This window comes from Schistocerca gregaria, chromosome X, assembly GCF_023897955.1.
Source record: "Schistocerca gregaria isolate iqSchGreg1 chromosome X, iqSchGreg1.2, whole genome shotgun sequence".
In the NCBI taxonomy this organism is placed as follows: Eukaryota; Metazoa; Arthropoda; class Insecta; order Orthoptera; family Acrididae; genus Schistocerca; species Schistocerca gregaria.
The window spans coordinates 650,859,740-650,879,987 of NC_064931.1; the positions used below are offsets into that span (position 1 = coordinate 650,859,740).

The 20,248-nt window shown below is 42.9% G+C and overlaps 1 protein-coding gene across 2 annotated transcripts in view; it reads left to right on the top strand.

Annotated features, from left to right (window-relative positions):
- The window catches only part of LOC126297494 (glucose-6-phosphate 1-dehydrogenase), a 259,429-nt gene that overhangs the window by 33,873 nt on the left and 205,308 nt on the right, over positions 1–20,248 (top strand). The window lies entirely within an intron of this gene.

The window sequence follows — 20,248 nt, forward strand, 5'->3', positions numbered from 1 at the left end:
CTTCGATTTGACTGATAGAGATGTTGGATGTCCTCCTAAATGATATCATGCCAAACTCTGCCGAACTGGCGCGTAATATGGTCAAAATACGGAGGTGGTTGAAGAGCATTCAGACGTTCGGAGCTGAGGAGAGATCTGGTGACCTTGCTCGCCAAGGTAGGTTTTCGCAAGCAGATGGAACTCTCGTCGTGTGCAGGCAGGCTTTGTCTTGCTGAAATGTAAGCCCAGGATGGCTTGCCATGAAGAGCAACAAAACAGAGTGTAGAATATCGTCGAGGTGCCGTTGTGCTGTAAGAGCGCCGCAGATGGCAACCAGCGGGTTCTGTTATGAAAAGAAATGGCGCCCCAGACGATCACTCTTGGTTTTCGGGCCGTATGGCGGGCAACAGTCAGGTTGCTATCCTACTGCTGTTCCGGGCGTCTCTAGACACATCTTTGAACTGGAGTCTCATTGACTGCAGTAGAATTGTCTGCTGTGGTAATTCCCACTTCGAAATGAGCCCTGACGACCAGTGAAGACTGTCTGGAGAAGCCCGGGGCAGCAGTGGGATACCAACCTGACTGTCGCCTGCCAAACTGCTCAAGAAACAGGAGTGATCGTCTGGGGCGCCATTTCCTTTCATTGCAAGACCCATTTGTCCTTTCACTGCCATCTGCAGCACCTTTACACCACAGAAGAACGTCGATGATATTCTACACTTCGTTTTGTTAGCCTTCATGGCAAGCCATTCCAGGCTTACATTTCAGCAAGATAAATCCCGCCCGTACACAGTGAGAGTTTCTACTGCTTGTCTTCATGCTTCCCAAACCCTACGCTGGCCCGCAAGGTAGCCTGATCTCTTCCCAACTGAGAACGTTTGGAACTCTATGAAAAAGGGGGCCCCTAGGGAAGAAGATCCAAGAAAGTAGGTAAGATGGTATGGATATCTGCAGAGAAGAGGGGAGTATTAAGTGAGGAGAAGAGTTGAAGGCCTAGAAATCGAAGGATCAAGGAGAAGAGGAACACCGAAACTGAGATGGAAAGACAAGGTAGCAGGAGACCTACGGGAGAAAGGATGGCTCAGAGAAGAAGCACTGGATAGGCATTTGCAGAAGAGAAGAATCCAGAAATGCAACGCCGAAACCACATGACGTGGGAAAATGATGATGGTGATGATGATGAATGAGGGCTATGGTTTCCCGTCAGTAAACAATTAAGTTCTTGATTAATTAACTTATTAAAAACCAAGTGACCTTAATGCCTGTAGCGAGGTCATAGGTCTCATCGGTTTAGGGAAGGACGGGGAAGGAAGTCGGCCGTGCCCCTGCAAAGGAACCATCCCGGCATTTGCCTGGAGTGGTTTAGGGAAATCACGGAAAACCTAAATCAGGATGACTGGACACGGGATTGAACTGTCGTCCTCCCGAATGCAGGGATTGAACTGTCGTCCTCCCGAATGCAAGTCCTGTGTGCTAACCACTGCGCCACCTCGCTCGGTAATGTCTGTAGCATACAATGTTTACTTAGATCCTAAAAGCGTGATCTCATAATCACTGGAGAACCAAAGGACAACAGCACTCTCCAGTGTAATGCTGATTGGCTGCACATGCCTTGCTTTGCATGTGAGTGATTGATTCCTGTACATTACTACTGCATTTTTTAATGATAAGTTGTGCTAACTTCCTTACCCTAGCAACATAAGGTGAACAGTGTGTCGCTGTGAACTACAGCAAATTGAAACTTTTTTTATGTTAGTGGTATAGATCTGATGTGACTGGAAATACATCACCCAAAAATGTCTATAGATGAATATGGTTTATACAACATAGAATGGAATGACGTGTAATTAAAACCACAAAAAACGACAGTCATTTTCACAAAAAAAATCGAAATACACTAAGAGTTCATCAAAAAATTGCAAAATTTGTTCTAGTCATGATCTCCAGCTCGCAACAAATACACTACGTGATCAAAAGTATCGGTTTACCTGTTAGTGAATATTAATATGGGGCATGTGCACTCTTCCCCCTTACGACGGCTTGAACTCTGTAGGGGCACTTTCAATTCTGTAGAGAGCAATGTCTGTAGAGCAATGGTAGCCCATTCTTCCTCAAGAGCCGAAACAAAAAAAAGGCAGTGATGTTGGACGCTGGGTTCTCGTTCGAAGTCGGCGTTCTAACTCATCCAAAAGGCGTTGCATTGGGTTGAGGTCGGAACTCGCCACAGGCCAGTCCAATTCAGGAATGTTATTGTCCACAAACCATGGCCTCGCAGATGCCGTTTTCTGACGGGGTACATTATCATGCTGATACAAACAATCATCGCCTCCGAACTATTTCTCTTCTGTATGCAGTACTCAAAGCTGTAAAATGTGTTCATTTCCTTCCTCATTTGGCATTTATTTATGCGCTGAAAGGGGATCACATCCACCCTCGTGGCTTAACACAACCTCCTCCGTACTGCACAGTTGGCACTACACCCAATGACAGACAATGTTCTCCAGGCATTCACGAAACACAAACCTTCCATTGGATTGCCACAAGGTAGAGCATGATTGACCACTCCAGATCACTCGTCTCCAGTTATCCGCGGTCCAGCGGCATCGCTCCTTGCACCACCTCAGTCATTGCTTAGAATCGACTAGAGATATGTGTGGCTTATGAGCAGCTGCAAGACAATTGTACCCCATTTCCTACACACAGAGATTGTGCTCGTTTCCGTTTCACAACCATATCATCAACAGTAGACTTAGGAAGCTTTAGAAGGGCTTAAATGTCCCTGGTATATTTGTTACTCAGGTGACATACAATGATTAGTCCACGTTCGAAGTCACTGAGCTATCCTGACGGGCCCATTCTGCTGCACTGCTTGTATAATGACAACACAATACTCCTTGCCTCTTTTTATGACTGGCGGGTCCGCCACTCGTCACATCTGGTGGTCAATCCCACATAACACAGAGACGCCAGGTGCTTTTTATCTGATAGCGTGAGTGAAAACGTTTCCAGGCTAATACAGCTTCATTACTGGTTAAAAGCGTTGTTTGTTTTTGTTCCATCTCTAGCTACAGTTAAACTTTCTTTACATCAGGTGAATAAATCAGAAAAGCGTTTATTGTATTTTGCGGTAGTCCTTGACATTCTTTTTCGATCCGAAATCGCTGTTAAGTAGTAGTGTTTTATGAAGGGCACTTGTAGGACGTTCCCGTATGACGGTATTCAATCTGTTTCTAATTGGGGAGATGAAATCAGACAAGATGAGAGGAAACGCTATGTGCATCGAAGAATCATCAATATCCGACGCAAATAATTGTGGGGAATTTTGGCGCTGGAATTCAGATCCAGGAATGTACCGAAGGAAAAGATACGACTCCTTCCTCTAAAATGTTATAGACGAAGCAGTATCTGTTAAAAATTTCTGTTGTTTAGAATAGTCTAGCTGGTCGATAATATTTTAGCCAGATCGATCACTGCTCCCATTCTCCAATTCACCACTCTAGTCACTTACTGCGTACAGGGAGTCTTTTTAAGCCGACATTAGCGACTCCAGTCCGACGAAGCAAACTACAGACGTTACACACGTGGAACAACATGATGTTCAAAATACCCTTTATTCTCTGAAGCGCAGCAGTAAATGTTTATTCCTTGGCGTGCCAGTTTGCCAGGCGCGTAGTCGACTGGACACGTGTGGATGGACGAAAAGCAACTTAGTTGACTCAGGGGAGGGGACTAAACAGCGAGATCAGCGGTCCCGAGAAGCAACTGCCCACCTTAGTCCCTCAGCAATAAGAACCCGTAAAATTATATATGATTCCTTACAAGCGTCTCTTCGAGCCAGCGCTGTGACGTTAGGCTTCCATTTTAGCCCATGACAGCTACATAAACAATAATGATTTTGTAAGATTTCGTCGTATTGCACTGACGGAAAAAAAATCGCAACACCAAGAAGTTGTGCTACACAAACGAAAGTCGGAAGGCGTGGTTCTACATCTGAAAGGTTTTGTCTACTCAAATGTCGCACCAGTCGCATAAGATTTTAACAGATTTTCTGATGCCTTGATCACACTTTTTTTATTATTTCCAAATCATATCAAATTGATCATTAGATACATTTTATCGAACGGACAATTTAATATGATTGGCATAGTACTGCCTTTTAAAATGATGGAATGTCGAAACGCGTAAGGTGATTTTGGAAATTATAAAAAAGAAAGTGTGGTCAAGACACCAGAGAAGTTATTAAAATCTGATGAGACTGCCGCGACATTTGAGTATACATAAACTGTCAGATGTAGAAACACGCCTACCAACTTCCGTTATGTCCCACAAAAAGTACGAAAAAGTGTTTGTGGTGGAGAAGAAGACACATTAGAGTGTATGCCTTTTTAGTAGTACTGAAGAACGTAATACTTCATTACACTGTTAGGAATGCCTTACGAATAAAGTTTTTTTGAGTCTTTGTGTTTAGTATAAATTTTCTGAATCATCATCGCTTTGTGAAAAAGTCTTAAGTTACGTGATAGAGACGCTCTTAGCACATCAAAAAACATTAGGATCACCTAAAATGATTAAAAACTGTAAAGTACAGATTTGTAGAGCTGTGATCTTTGGTAAGGGATGGGACTTCGATTGCATCATAGAGCGTCGGTATCCGTACAGCGACCACCGCGCCGATATGTAGCCCGTAGAAGGCTGCAGATCACAGTTGGCTAGACTAGCCCACTGTTGAGTCCAGGTTCGTTGAAGCTCACCAGGTTTCGCCCGGTTACACTCAAGATCCCCCGAGTTCTTAGCTTCATGCCAAGTTCTTGGTAGTCGGGACGCGGATGTGAACTATTACTACTGGCCTGATCCCAATCTGTTCTCAAGACACTGTGTACAACCCTTCCAAGTTTTTTGTAAAAATTGCTACTAAGAAAAACGTCACGATTCACGGTGGATTTGAGTCCACTTTAAAGGTCTTCCAATAACGGGCTGCATAAGTCAACTGAGAGGTAAGAGAAAGGCATAGTACCTCCACGGAGACCATCCAGGCAGAACACTGTGATATTCAAGCTAACCTTCGGATGGAGGCAGTTTTACTTATACTGTACTTACTAACCTAGCATAAACTGTACAGTTTTAATGGTACCATTTCGAACGTCAGTATAGTGTTTAGATATCGAAAAGGTAAACGGTTAAGTATGAATGGATAGCCTTGCACGTAAATTGCGAGTCGACTTCAAAAAGTGAGTTACACATTATTGTTCCAGGCCAAGCACCTTTTATTGAATAGTGCACTAATAGAATTTGAAAGAGAGTATTCCAGTGAACATTGTCAAAAGCTTTCTCTAAGTCTACAAATGCTACAAACGTAGGTTTGCCTTTCCTTAATCTTTCTTCTAAGATAAGTCGTAAGGTCAGTATTGCCTCACGTGTTCCAATATTTCTACGGAATCCAATCCATGGTGAAGAAATAAAAACTTTGAGGTTCGCCGATGACATTGAAATTCTGTCCGAGACAGCAAAGGACCTGGAAGAGCAGTTGAATGGAATGGGCAGTGTCTTGAAAGGAGGATATGATATGAACATCAACAAAAGCAAAACGAGGATAATGGAATGTAGTCGAATTAAGTCGGGTGAAGCTGAGGGAATTAAATTAGGAAATGAGACACTTGAAGTAGTAAAGGAGGTTCAAATGGATCTGAGCACTATGGGACTTAACATCTATGGTCATCAGTCCCCTAGAACTTACAACTACTTAAACCTAACTAACCTAAGGACATCACACAACACCCAGTCATCACGATAGTAAAGGAGTTTTGCTATTTGAGGAGCAAAATAACTAATGATGGTCGAAGTAGAGAGGATATAAAATGTAGACTGGCAATGGCAAGGAAAGCATTTTTGAAGAAGAGAAATTTGTTAACATCGAGTATAGATTTAAGTGTCAGGAAGTCGTTTCTGAGAGTATTTGTATGGAGTGTAGCCATGTATGGAAGTGTAACATGGATGATAAATAGTTTGGACAAGAAGAGAATAGAAGCTTTCGAAATGTGGTGCTACAGAAGAATACTGAAGATTAGATGGATAGATCACATAACTAATGAGGAGGTATTGAACAGAATTGGAGAGAAGAGAAATTTGTGGCACAACTTGACTAGAAGAAGGGATCGGTTTGTAGGGCATATTCTGAGGCATCAAGGGATCATCAATTTAGTACTGGAGGGCAGCGTGGAGAATAAAAATCGCAGAGGGAGATCAAGAGATGAATACACTAAACATATTCAGGAGAATGTAGGTTGCAGTACGTACTGGGAGATGAAGAACCTTGCATAGGATAGAGTAGCATGGAGAGCCGCATCAAACCATTCTCTGGACTGAAGACCACAACAACAACAACAACTATAAAGTGACACAGATACATGACACTATTTTTACAGATGGTCACCATACCGTCATAGCACAACGAAATTAAATGTGTGGTAGCAGGAATCTATCATGCCATATTTCTGAGAAGGGGGAGGCAGAAATATTGGAATACTCAAGCCACATGAAACTCAGAACATTGAGCATTACCATTTGCAGAGCTTATAATGATTTCGATTTTGAAGAGTGGAACGCCGCTGAATTCGTCTGTTTTATAACTCCTGTAGTAGTTTCAGAAATTTGAAAAAGCGAAGTTGATACCGACTAATATAGCTATGAAAACAAACTACACGTTATTTAGTGACGACGTTTTTACCGTTCATTCGGGTGAAAACATGTGTACGGTATCTTAAACGGCTAATGAAATACCTGAGGTGAACAGATTACGTGAAGCACCTTGCATAAGGATGCCTCCGTGAAAGATATCATTGCCATATTCCACAAATGGCATTTCCCTACAGGAAAGTAAATAGAACAACAACGATTGAAGACTCAATTTTAGCAGGAGTGCGGCCTCGTTTTCCTAGTTCATTCAGTCCGGTGTTATTATAATGGATTGTTGCACGATACGCCCTGCCGCTCCATGGTCATAGAGCCCAGTGCTCGTATGATAAAACGATAATCAAACAAAAGCAGATGGCTGGCTATTTGCGTTGCAGTAAACAGAGATGAGCGCTCTCCAGCCCGGCTCATGGGAAGATCTTATGTTCCAAGTTAGTATAACAAGTGACAGGCAACTGTTAATACGCTTATACTGACATTAACCAAGTGATACAAATAAGTGGAAAATTCCCTTCAGTAAACAAGATTATTACAGTATAGTATAGCGAAATGGAAAGAAATAACTAAACTGTTTGAAGATGACAAATGTTTTGTGCACTTTTCAGCAGAAAATGCAGCCAATATTTCATGTTTTCTTCGTTTATATAGGCGTAGTGTCTGTGTAATTACTTGAAGTATTTTAAATAAGTCTATGCAACTATTCAAATACAAATCTATTTTACCATAAGCGTTTCGCTTAATTGGTTTAAAACACAGTCATTGGTCGGGAATAAAAAAGTTATTTATAATTCTGGTTTGTCTGTAGTACTAAAAACAGTTCGATTCGTTAGCTACTGAAGTATTATATTTGACTTACTGTATTTCCATACGTTTTCTGCTTGGATCCGGAAGTGTCGTCTGCATGCACATCTGCCAGCTATTCCTGCCTTTGACAGTGGTCGTTTCAGCCTATTTTCACCTTCTTTTTCAGCGACACAGTCATGGTTTACGTCAGTAAATGTGTGGTCCATCAAGAGAAAGTGAAAACAGGCCAGAGGCAAAATGGTAGATAAAAGTATGTTTGATCCCACACCGCTGACGATGTTTAAAAAGAATTAAAGGAAATGCATGTGGTAAAACAAATTATACTAAACGTTTATGATGAACTAAATACGTATTTTTAGTAAACGCATACGCTGATTTAAAATACCGTATGTAACTTTCCCTTTTATTTACTGTTTCCTTGGAAAGAATTCGATTAGCAATTAAGCAATAGACAGTGCTCGATGAGGTCGATGGGCTGCCGACAAGATGGTCAATTTCGACACGGTGTTGGCCTGTTTTCACTATGGTCAACAGTTATACTTCCATCTACTGTAGTACGCGTAACGCCATTTATCTTTAAACTTGACTTACATTGTTAAAAACAGGCATCATCACACGTACCTCCTCTTTTAATACAAAGATAATGCTAAGTAATTTACGGAATTTTTTTCAATGTGACAAGGAACACAAAATTTCCTTGTACCCATTTCATAACTTTGTGTTTATGGCGAGACATAATGAATTACCACTTACCATTTGTTTTGAGCGTGCTCTGTGGTGTAATAGTCAGTTATGCGCTATCTGCTGTCTTACATACACGAAGATAAAACACTTTGTTATTTTTGCGTACTTTATACATCTAGACACATACTCCGTTTATGGACGACGTAACCCACCAACCACTCTGAGGGATCTACGCCGAATCGTCGTTGAGGAGTGGGACAATCTGGACCAACAGTGCCTTGATAAACTTGTGGATAGTATGCCACGACGAATACAGGCATGCATCATTGCAAGAGGACTTGCTGCTGGGTATTAGAGGTTCAAATGGTTCTGAGCACTATGTGACTTAACATCTATGGTCATTAGTCCCCCAGAACTTAGAACTACTTAAACCTAACTAACCTAAGGACAGCACACAACACCCAGTCATCACGAGGCAGAGAAAATCCCTGACCCCGCGTGGAATCGAACCCGGGTATTAGAGGTACCAGTGTGTACAGTGATCTGGACCACCACCTCTGAATGTCTCGCTGTATGGTGGTATAACGTGCAATGTGTGGTTTTCATGGGCAATAAAAAGGGCGGAAATGGTATTTATGTTAATCTCTATTCCAATTTTCTGTACAGATTCCGGAACTCTCGAACCGAGGTGATGCCAAATTTTTTTGATGTGTTTGTTATTCAAAGGCAATAATTACACTGAAGTTATCGCGATTTTGGGTGGTCTCCTGGACATTACAGAAGGCGGTAATGATCCTTAATAATGTGTGTGGTCGCCACAGACGGCAATGGATGTTCTGTAACGTTCTCCCAAGTTGACCACAAAGTGGGTTAGGAGTTATTGTGGTAGGGCCTTCCATTCCTCCTCCATTGCGTATGACAAGAGTTTGGACGGGCTGCAATATCTCTCCCCTACGCATCCCACACGTGCTCGATAGGGTTTAGGTCGGGGGAAGGGGCAGGCCAGTCCATTGACAGATGATCCTCTCGTTCCAGGAGCTCCTACACCGACGCTGTTCGATGCGGTCGCGCACTGCCATCCATAAAAATGCAGTCAGAGCTTAAAGCACGCTTGATAGGACGCAAATGGGGATGGAGTACTGTGTCACGATAACGTTGACCGTTGACTGTACTGTGTTCGAGGACCTGAAGGTCAGCACGTCCATACAACGTTATGCATTTCCACATCAAAACACCTTGACCACCAAAACGATTATGCCCGACAATGTTCCCGGGTTCATTACGTGTCCCCATTTCTCGCCATATCAGAGTACTCTAGAAATGGCGAACATGATCGCTTCAGTGGTCGAGGTATTATGGTGTGGGGACGCATAATGTTGCATGGGCTTGCTGACCAAATCTTTGATCGCGGTACTCTCACCAGTCAACGTTATTTTGGCACTGTAATCCTTCTCCATGTGCGTCTTTCAGGGGTGCATTCAGCCTTGACAGCATTTTTATGGGCCGTACTGAACAGCGCAGGTGGAGGACCTCTTGGAACGAGAGGAAATTCAGCGAATGGACTGCCCTGGCGGTCCCCCCTAGTTAAATCAATCAAGCACGTGTGTTATGCGTTGGGAAGGCTTATAGCAGCACGTCTACATGCCTCAACGACCTTTCTGTATTTGACAACCGCGCTGGTGGAAAAATGAAACGCCCTGCCACAAGAACACTGTACCAACCTTCCTGCCATCATTGGAGCATGTTGCAGAGCATGCATTGCCGCCGTGGTGATCACACACCCTGTTAAGAACCATATCCCGCCGTTTGTAATGTCCAGGGGACCATTATGAATCACAGTAACTTCAGTAATTAAGTGTTCGTTTTTCCTGAGCGCTGTTCGTGAGTGGAACGATAGAGAAATAGCTTGAAGGTGGTTCAATGAATAAAAGTGTCATTTCTGTTCGTCTCAATGCGTATATCTTTCAGTAGCCTTCTGTACTGTACTGTACTGTACTGTAGCAGCTCTTTCCATGCGTGGTCCAAGTTTCATCAAGCTATGTCGGTTGGAAGTCACACATCATATGAAAGTTAGTTTCGTCCTTGAGTTTTCCACACCAGAGTATTATTATCGTTGTGGCTCGCCGGTTGTTTCGTGATAGCTGTTTATGTTTCTTGCTTGGTGCGGCTTGGTGTTTACTACCTTGATAGCGGGTAGCCGCGAAGACGGAAGCCTGCAGCCGTCATCTCTACTGAAATTGTACTCATTCTTCTTAATTTCAACTGCTTCACGGATTTTGTTTCTATAAATATTACTTTCTCTTGCTAGCATGAGTATGTTCTTAAAATCGATAACTTGATCACATGGTTCTTGACGCTCCGCTACAGATGATTCTACCTTTTCTTTTACACGTGTGTGACGTTCGTCCTCTTTAACGTGTTCCTTTACTGTCCTTCCAGTTTCGGCGATCTATTCTTTGCCACAATCACACATCACTTCATATAGTCCTGCAGTATGAAGGTGGCCTCAGGTTCTTCCGTTGCAGGTCGGAAGAAGACTATTTTATGTTGACTGAAAAACATAGTTCTTAAAGGCTTAAAACACGCCCTCCTATCCGCATCCTCAGCTAAGGGTGACACGGCGGTCGGATGGTCCAGATGGGCCACTTGTGGCCTTATGACGGAGTGCTTTTAAAAACTTAAACCATCCTTCCGTAGGATTTTCCGTAAACGGTCGGTTGCTTGAGCACGAAAGGCAACATTACAGAACGTGCAGGAGGTTCCTCTTCCTTCTTGTATTCATTATTAGTACTATTTCGTCTGAAGCCCCAACTTATGGAAAGGTCATAGTTCTTACTCTCTCTAACGTGGAATGCACGCGAAGGCAGGCTGGGCTGCGTGGTGGCGCGGAGCGGCGCCTAAATACTTGTAGTGTGAGTAGGTTTTGTATAATAATAATGATGGAAACAAAAAGAAAGAGGAACCTCCTGCACATTATGTAAGGTTATCATTTGAGTCTGGAGTAAGCAACTGCATATGCAGAATCCTGCAGAAGATCGGCTTAAGGACTATGTTTTACTGTCAAGATAAGATAAAAAAAACTCGTCCGACCTACAACGAACGTGTCTGTCAGCCTCCACTTCACGGGAGTATAATGAAGTGACGTGTGGTTGTGGAATATTATTTATCGGAAGGACAGTAAAAATACGTGTCACGAACATCACGCACGTTCGACACACAAGGTAGAATCAGCTGTCGAGGAGCATCAAGAAAAAAGTTTTATGGATTTTAAGAACTAGCAATGGAAAGTAATATTAATGGAAGGAAAGTACTTGACGCAGTTCAGGTATCGCAGGATGAGTAAAATTTCAGTAAAGATGGCGGCTAAAGGCTTCCGTGTTCGTGGCTACCCGCTGTCACGTAAGTAAACACCCAGCCACGGCTAGTGAGGAATATAAAAAGTTATCAGGAAACAACTGAGGCGACACAACAACAATAATATTTTGGATTCGCCACCTCTGTCAGTATGTACTTCCAGTTTTTACCTAATGACGACGGTCCACCGATAGCAGCCGCAAGAATTTTATCCAGTAACTCCACTTCTCCGAAAGAGCAGGAAAATAGCCTTTTATAATCGAACGTGACACTGTCCTTAGACAGTGCTCACCTATACAGGGAACCCAGTGAAATCCTGAAAGTATCCCAGAAGAGAGGTCGAAACGTCGAGCAGTGAAGGAGTGTGAAGAAGCATATGACGCGGCATAACGATTCGAAGATTTTATCATCATTGACAACGGCCACTAAAGCTTGAATATCTCGTCTAGTTTGACGAAAAAATAGCACCACCTGCCAAACTCTGATGAACTGGCCGGAACGTATGAGGCGATCGGAACCTACCTGCCCCGTATTAGTTTCCGCGGAATGCTGGACACAAAGCTTCAAACAATTGGTAGTTGAGCAGTCGCTGGGCGCCATGTGTTTGCAGCTCCACGGTAGACACAAAATGTGGGTCAACGCGTGGTAGCATCTGGACGCACGGAAGGGCAAATTTTGGTTTTCTCGGCGTCTGGGACAAATAATATTCACTCTCTTTGGAGCTCTAGTGTCCGACAAGCGTAATATGGAAAGTTCGAAAGAGCAGATTTCCAACATCAGACGTGGTTTACTGCTTGTGATGGAACCTGCAACTTGTGTTAGGTTTGGTAGCAAAGGGGATAACTGCGAGGAAATGGAAAGGTGCACGTTAGCGATTTTTCCAATTTGTGTTTAATTTCAGAAAAACTTTTGTGTTACAGCATAAATGTTCAGTACAGACGAAGAGAGCAGTGAAGAAATTCACGGGAACACTTGATTTGAAAATGGGAATATATACTGCAAATGTCATTACGGGAACTTTGGACAAAGATGGCTCGCGTGACAAGTTTTTTAATGAACTGTGAACATTTGGAAAAGGTAAACTTTTCCATCATTAACAAATTGTTCGACAAATCTATAGGTGTCATATCGTTCGAAGGCATTAAACGTGACAGTGTTCTACGCTTCCAATATGGTCAAAGCTGCCGATAAACTAACAGCATTATATAGTAAAAATGGTGCCTGTGACTTGTTTAACTCATACGTAACACAGAGTTGAAGAAGAGATTCGTAGTAAATTCAAGTGGACAAATTTAATGGGTACGTCAAAAAGGTATTTTTGAAGCCCCTTAACGTGTTCACCATTTAAGTTGTTCGCTCCAGATATGTCTCTACCACCCTCCCCCATTTTGACAAAATGAGGGTTCTGGACTGATTCATGCTGCTGTTAATGACAGAACTTCAACGCTGTGAAAAGCATCGTTGGTCATATGTTAGCAGTGAAACAGCTTCGACTGGACTAGCCCAAGAATTAATATTTTATGCTGAAATTTCAGGCAAACTTTCGATACGTAAAAACAAATTTTGGATTTATCATTGTCACTATAATGGGTTTGAAGCAATCAGAAGCACCACTATTGAAGCAGAGAGAACAAGTGAAAAAAATGTGAATAAATTAGAGATGTTTGTGGTAAAGTGGAAAAAGAAGTACCAATGAAAATGGAAAAGGTGTTAGAAGAATAACGAACGGTATCATACAACTTGTGTTGGGTGAAAAGTTCTCTCTTAATCATTTAGATTTAGGTTCAGATGATATTGTCCACTTTAAATATGCTCCCCTAGGGTCAGCCGAAGTACAAGACTTTCTTGGGTGGGAGTAAAAATCTTTTTTATTTGAAAATTTGCACAAGGTACTCATTGTATATTTCGTGTCAGACCACATTAATCGACATGAACGTGAGGCTGTTCAAAATAACACATCAGAGGTCACTACGTTCTGATATTGTTAATAAAAAGCATACTACAACCTCAAATTTCACAATTAAGTTTGCTGCTCATATGCATTTTATTCTTAAATAAATAAGTCATCATCATAAACTAATTTCCTGTTTTAATTTACAACAAAAATTTTACTCAATTTTAGTATGTTAGATCTTATTTTTATGTCATTGTGCATATTTTTGAAAATTTTTGATCATAACTTTTTTGCGCATGTTATGGTTAGTTTTAGGTCATCAAAATCGTAGCCCTACTAATGATGATCTTGCGTCCTTAACTGAAGAGATACTACAATACATCTGAGCATATTGCATGACGTCAGGTAGAAACGTCATTTTTGTTACGATTAGAATCGATGCGGTAGGTGTCTAAAAAACACTGGGAGCACCAGAACATCCAAAGTAACTCGATAAATTGAGAATGTTTCATCACTGGTAAAGCAAGATGTATGTCAATTACAACAAGGTGTACGTACAGAGAAGAATTCCATCGGAAGGGTGCTATAAGCACACAACTGACCAAACAGACCGCCTCAGATTTGCTGATTGACTGAACAGGCTTTTAAATAACGTAATGGTTAAGTGCCGACTCAAGTAATTAAAAAGAAGCCCCTGAAAACAACTTGCCCTATAGTCCTGAAACAGTACGTTCACTCTTAGATTAAAGGCATTTTTCTTTTATCAATATGTTCCACCCCTCATACACTTTCTTTGCTTAGTTTAGACCTTTGAACAATAAGAAATGAATGATATCTTTGTTTAATGGATGCTCTTTGCATTGTAAATAGAAACATCGAATGTTAAGCACATGTCTGAATCTGAAACTAACATGAAGAATATTATAAAGTGTTTGTGTGCCACAGTGATTTATTTAGAATATGTGTACTGTTTGCACAGCATCAGTTTGTATATTGTCCGAAAAAAGCGTAAAGTTATTGGGAGCTCCAACGTTAGGCGGGTGATGGAGCCCCTTAGGGAAATAGCGGAAAGGTCGGGGAAGAAGGCCAGTGTTCACTCTGTCTGCTTGCCGGGGGGTCTCATCCGAGATGTGGAGGAGGCCCTACCGGCGGCGATAGAGAGCACTGGGTGCACCCGACTGCAAATTGTTGCTCATGTCGGCACCAATGACTCTTGCCGTCTGGGTTCAGAGGTCATCCTCAGTTCGTACAGGCGGTTGGCGGAGTTGGTGAAGGTGGAAAGCCTCGCTCGCGGGGTGGAATCAGAGCTAACTATTTGTAGTATCGTTCCGAGAACCGATCGCGGTCCTCTGGTTTGGAGCCGAGTGGAAGGCTTAAACCAGAGGCTCAGACGATTCTGCGGAGAGCTGGGGTGCAAATTTCTCGACCTCCGCTATCGGGTGGAGAAATGTAGGGTCCCCCTGAATAGGTCAGGCGTGCACTACACGCCGGAAGCGGCTACGAGGGTAGCGGAGTACGTGTGGAGTGCACATGGGGTTTTTTTAGGTTAGAGAATTCCCTCCCTAGGCCCGACAAGACGCCTCCTGAGACGCGGCAAGGCAGGAGTAGGCAAAATGCAACAAGGAATAACAATATTAATGTGCTAATAGTAAACTGCAGGAGCGTCTATAGAAAGGTCCCAGAACTGCTCTCATTAATAAACGGTCACAACGCCCATATAGTACTAGGAACAGAAAGTTGGCTGAAACCAGACGTAAACAGTAATGAAATCCTAAACTCTGATTGGAATGTATACCGCAGAGATAGGCTGGACAGTGAAGGGGGAGGCGTGTTTATAGCGATAAGAAGTGCAATAGTATCGAAGGAAATTGACGGAGATTCGAATTGTGAAATGATTTGGGTGAAGGTCACGGTTAAAGCAGGCTCAGACATGGTAATTGGATGTCTCTATAGGCCCCCGGGCTCAGCAGCTGTTGTGGCTCAGCACCTGAAGAATAATTTGGAAAATATTTCGAGTAGATTTCCCCACCATGTTATAGTTCTGGGTGGAGATTTTAATTTGCCGGATATAGACTGGGAGACTCAAACGTTCATAACGGGTGGCAGGGACAAAGAATCCAGTGAAATATTTTTAAGTGCTTTATCTGAAAACTACCTTGAGCAATTAAACAGAGAACCGACTCGTGGCGATAACATATTAGACCTTCTGGTGACAAACAGACCCGAACTATTTGAATCAGTTAATGCAGAACAGGGAATCAGCGATCATAAAGCGGTTATTGCATCGATGATTTCAGCCGTAAATAGAAATATTAAAAAAGGTAGGAAGATTTTTCTGTTTAGCAAAAGTGACAAAAAGCAGATTTCAGAGTACTTGATGGCTCAACACACAAGTTTTGTCTCAAGTACAGATAGTGTTGAGCATCAGTGGACGAAGTTCAAAACCATGGTACAATATGCGTTAGATGAGTATGTGCCAAGCAAGATCGTAAGAGATGGAAAAGAGCCACCGTGGTACAACAACCGAGTTAGAAAACTGCTGCGGAAGCAAAGGGAACTTCACAGCAAACATAATCATAGCCAAAGCCTTGCAGACAAACAAAAATTACGCGAAGCGAAATGTAGTGTGAGGAGGGCTATGCGAGAGGCTTTCAATGAATTCGAAAGTAAAGTTCTATGTACAGACTTGGCAGAAAATCCTAAGAAATTTTGGTCCTATGTCAAAGCGGTAGGTGGATCAAAACAAAATGTCCAGACACTCTGTGACCAAAATGGTACTGAAACAGAGGATGACAGACTAAAGGCCGAATTACTAAATGTCTTCTTCCAAAGCTGTTTCACAGAGGAAGACTGCACTGTGCTTCCTTCTCTAGATTGTCGCACAGTTGACAAAATGGTAGATATCGAAGTAGACGACAGAGGGATAGAGAAACAATTAAAATCGCTCAAAAGAGGAAAGGCCGCTGGTCCTGATGGGATACCAGTTCGATTTTACACTGAGTACGCGAAGGAACTTGCCCCCCTTCTTGCAGCGGTGTACCGTAGGTCTCTAGAAGAGCGAAGCGTTCCAAAGGATTGGAAAAGGGCACAGGTCATCCCCGTTCTCAAGAAGGGACGTCGAACAGATGTGCAGAACTATAGACCTATATCTCTAACGTCGATCAGTTGTAGAATTTTGGAACACGTATTATGTTCGAGTATAATGTCTTTTCTGGAGACTAGAAATCTACTCTGTAGGAATCAGCATGGGTTTCGAAAAAGACGATCGTGTGAAACCCAGCTCGCGCTATTCGTCCACGAGACTCAGAGGGCCTTAGACACGGGTTCACAGGTAGATGCCGTGTTTCTTGACTTCCGCAAGGCGTTTGACACAGTTCCCCACAGTCGTTTAATGAACAAAGTAAGAGCATACGGACTATCAGATCAATTGTGTGATTGGATTGAGGAGTTCCTAGATAACAGAACGCAGCACGTCATTCTCAATGGAGAGAAGTCTTCCGAAGTAAGAGTGATTTCAGGTGTGCCGCAGGGGAGTGTCATAGGACCGTTGCTATTCACAATATACATAAATGACCTGGTGGATGACATCGGAAGTTCACTGAGGCTTTTTGCAGATGATGCTGTGGTGTATCGAAAGGTTGCAACAATGGAAAATTGTACTGAAATGCAGGAGGATCTGCAGCGAATTGACGCATGGTGCACGGAATGGCAATTGAATCTCAATGTAGCGAAGTGTAATGTGATGCGAATACATAGAAAGATAGGTCCCTTATCATTTAGCTACAAAATAGCAGGTCAGCAACTGGAAGCAGTTAATTCCATAAATTATCTGGGAGTACGCATTAGGAGTGATTTAAAATGGAATGATCATATGAAGTTGATCGTCGGTAAAGCAGATGCCAGACTGAGATTCATTGGAAGAATCCTAAGGAAATGCAATCCGACAACAAAGGAAGTAGGTTACAGTACGCTTGTTCGCCCAATGCTTGAATACTGCTCAGCAGTGTGGGATCCGCACCAGGTAGGGTTGATAGAAGAGATAGAGAAGATCCAACGGAGAGCAGCGCGCTTCGTTACAGGATCATTTAGTAATTGCGAAAGCGTTACGGAGATGATAGATAAACTCCAGTGGAAGACTCTGCAGGAGAGACGCTCAGTAGCTCGGTACGGGCTTTTGTTAAAGTTTCGAGAACATACCTTCACCGAAGAGTCAAGCAGTATATTGCTCCCTCCTACGTATATCTCGCGAAGAGACCATGAGGATAAAATCAGAGAGATTAGAGCCCACACAGAAGCATACCGACAATCCTTCTTTCCACGTACAATACGAGACTGGAATAGAAGGGAGAACCGATAGAGGTACTCAGGGTACCCTCCGCCACACACCGTCAGGTGGCTTGCGGAGTACGGATGTAGATGTAGATGTAGATGTAGATAAATGCACGGCAAAGCGATATCCAATGGAACATCAGTAACTTTATACAACTGTTTCATAATAGATCTGATAAAATGGAAGCACATTAGCATTGTTTTACGATCGGAACAACGTATAAATACTCAAATATTCTTTTGCAGTGCGGCAGCAGACGACATGCTCCTGACGAAAACATAATGTAATCGGAAATGTTATCCATCTGAATATGGACGTGATAGCTGTAAACCTGTTATGGCATTGAAATGAGGCATTTGTAAAAGTATTTGTGGCTGTTTGCGTTATTTACCAACAATTAAATAATTATAGGATGTACAATAATAACCGCTTCCGGTAACTGAGTTCAGCTACATTTATTATGAATAAAATTCAATTAAACAGTTGTTTTTCAGTGGTACCCGAAACTAGTTCGTGTACTACCAGGCACGTCCTGCTTCTCATTTGAAGAGCTACGTTATGCTCTGTCGACAGCATGAATAGAAGAAGCAGAGGTGATTCCTATAGTAACACCACCGATCGACGGAACTGACGGAGACGTTCCAGAAGAGGAGAATCATAGGTTCTGCAGAAGAGTAGCTATCGTGACCAGTGACAGTGGGTACGTTAACGTCCCAAATACAGCCATTTGATTAAACCATTTGGGCTTGAAGCGGGGTCTAAAGCAGCACCCGCTTGTTTGCTGGCCACGACAGACGTAATCTCGGCATTCTTCTTCCCCCTGTCCCTTCTTTCGTCCTCGCTCCTCGGGGCAGGTGCCTGAACAATGGCAGCTGGGGGAAGGGGACTGCTCTACAGCAACGGGTTTTCCAGGGGGATGGTGAGAGCGTTATGTGTTCACCCCTATTTGGCGCCGCAACATTGCCACACTTCATCAGCCGAACCTTTCGCAATCTAAATGTGGTTCGTGTGGTACATACAACTTAAATTCATACCAACGGGTGATTCAGTGGAAGATAGCCGATGTTTAGTCACCAAAACATGTCGCAAATAAGGAGGCCTGTTGCAGCTTCAGAAAAAACTGACAGGAGGAGTCGGTTACGCCCTTTTTTATATCGTGAGCAGTTCAATGTATCAAAGTGAAATTTCCATGCCGGAGGGAGGACTCTAACCTCCGCCGGGACCAGCCGCACAGTCCATGACTGCAGCACCTTATACTGCTCGGCTGATCCCGCGCGGATAACTCATCCCAAACGTGTTCTATTCGGTTCAGGTCAGGATACTGGGCATGCCAGTCGATTTCAGGCTTGTTATATTCAGCAAACATTTTCCTCACAGATGCGCCCTTATGAAAGGGTGCGTTGCCAAGCTGATACAATCATTGACTCCTAATTATTCGTCTACTGTACGCAGCACACACAATGCTAAAAATATGTTCACATTCTTCCGCATTTAGTGTTTTCTGAAGCGCAATAAGGGGACCACACCTTAACCATGAAAAATATCCCCTCCATACTTCATTGTTGGCACTACATATGATGACAGGCATTATCCAAAACCAAACCGTTCCATTGGATGGCCACAGGATATAACGTGATTCGTGAGGCTTTTGAGAAGCTGCTCGGACTATTGTACCCCATTCTTTTAAATCACTGCGTACAGTCATTTTTCTAGTTGGACTGCTGACAGAATTTCCTTCGCTGACTTCCGCGATTTTTTACAACATACCTCCGCAAAGTCAGTACATGAGGTCTGCCTGGTCTTGGTTTAACTGTGCTTGTTCCTTCGCATTTCCACTTCACAGTCACTTTACCAACAGTCGACTTCGACAGCTTTAGAACGGTTGAAATGTCCCTGGTGGATTTGTTACTCAAGTGACATCCAGTGACTAGTCAACGTTCGAAGTCACTGAGCTCTCCTGATCGACTCATTCTGTTGTTACTGCTTCTCATTCCTCATAATCTTTTATACTGGCGGGTCCGCCTCTCGTGATATATAGTGGTCGATCCCACATTACACAATGGTGTCCAGATAGTTTCGATCAGATAGTGTATGCTCATATTTTTCGAGGTACTCCCCTTTTAGGAGCCGGCCGGGTTGGCCGAGCGGCTCTAGGCGCTACAGTCTGGAACCGCGCGATCGCTACGGTCGCAGGTTCGATTCCTGCATCGGGCATGGATGTGTGTGATGTCCTTAGGTTAGATAGGTTTAAGTCATTCTAAGTTCTAGGGGACTGATGACCTCAGAAGTTCAGTCCCATAGTGCTCAGAGCCATTTGAACCATTTGAAGCCTTTTAGGGTGTTGCACTTCATCCACTGTTTTTCCAATTAGCAGAATGCATGTTTACCTAAAGTGTAATAATGGAAGGTTTGTAAACTACCCATTACCGCTGCCATAACCTCTATATTGGATTCATACCGTTTCCTAAGTGCAAAATACTTCACTTGTGGGAATAGTTGGAAGTCATAATAAA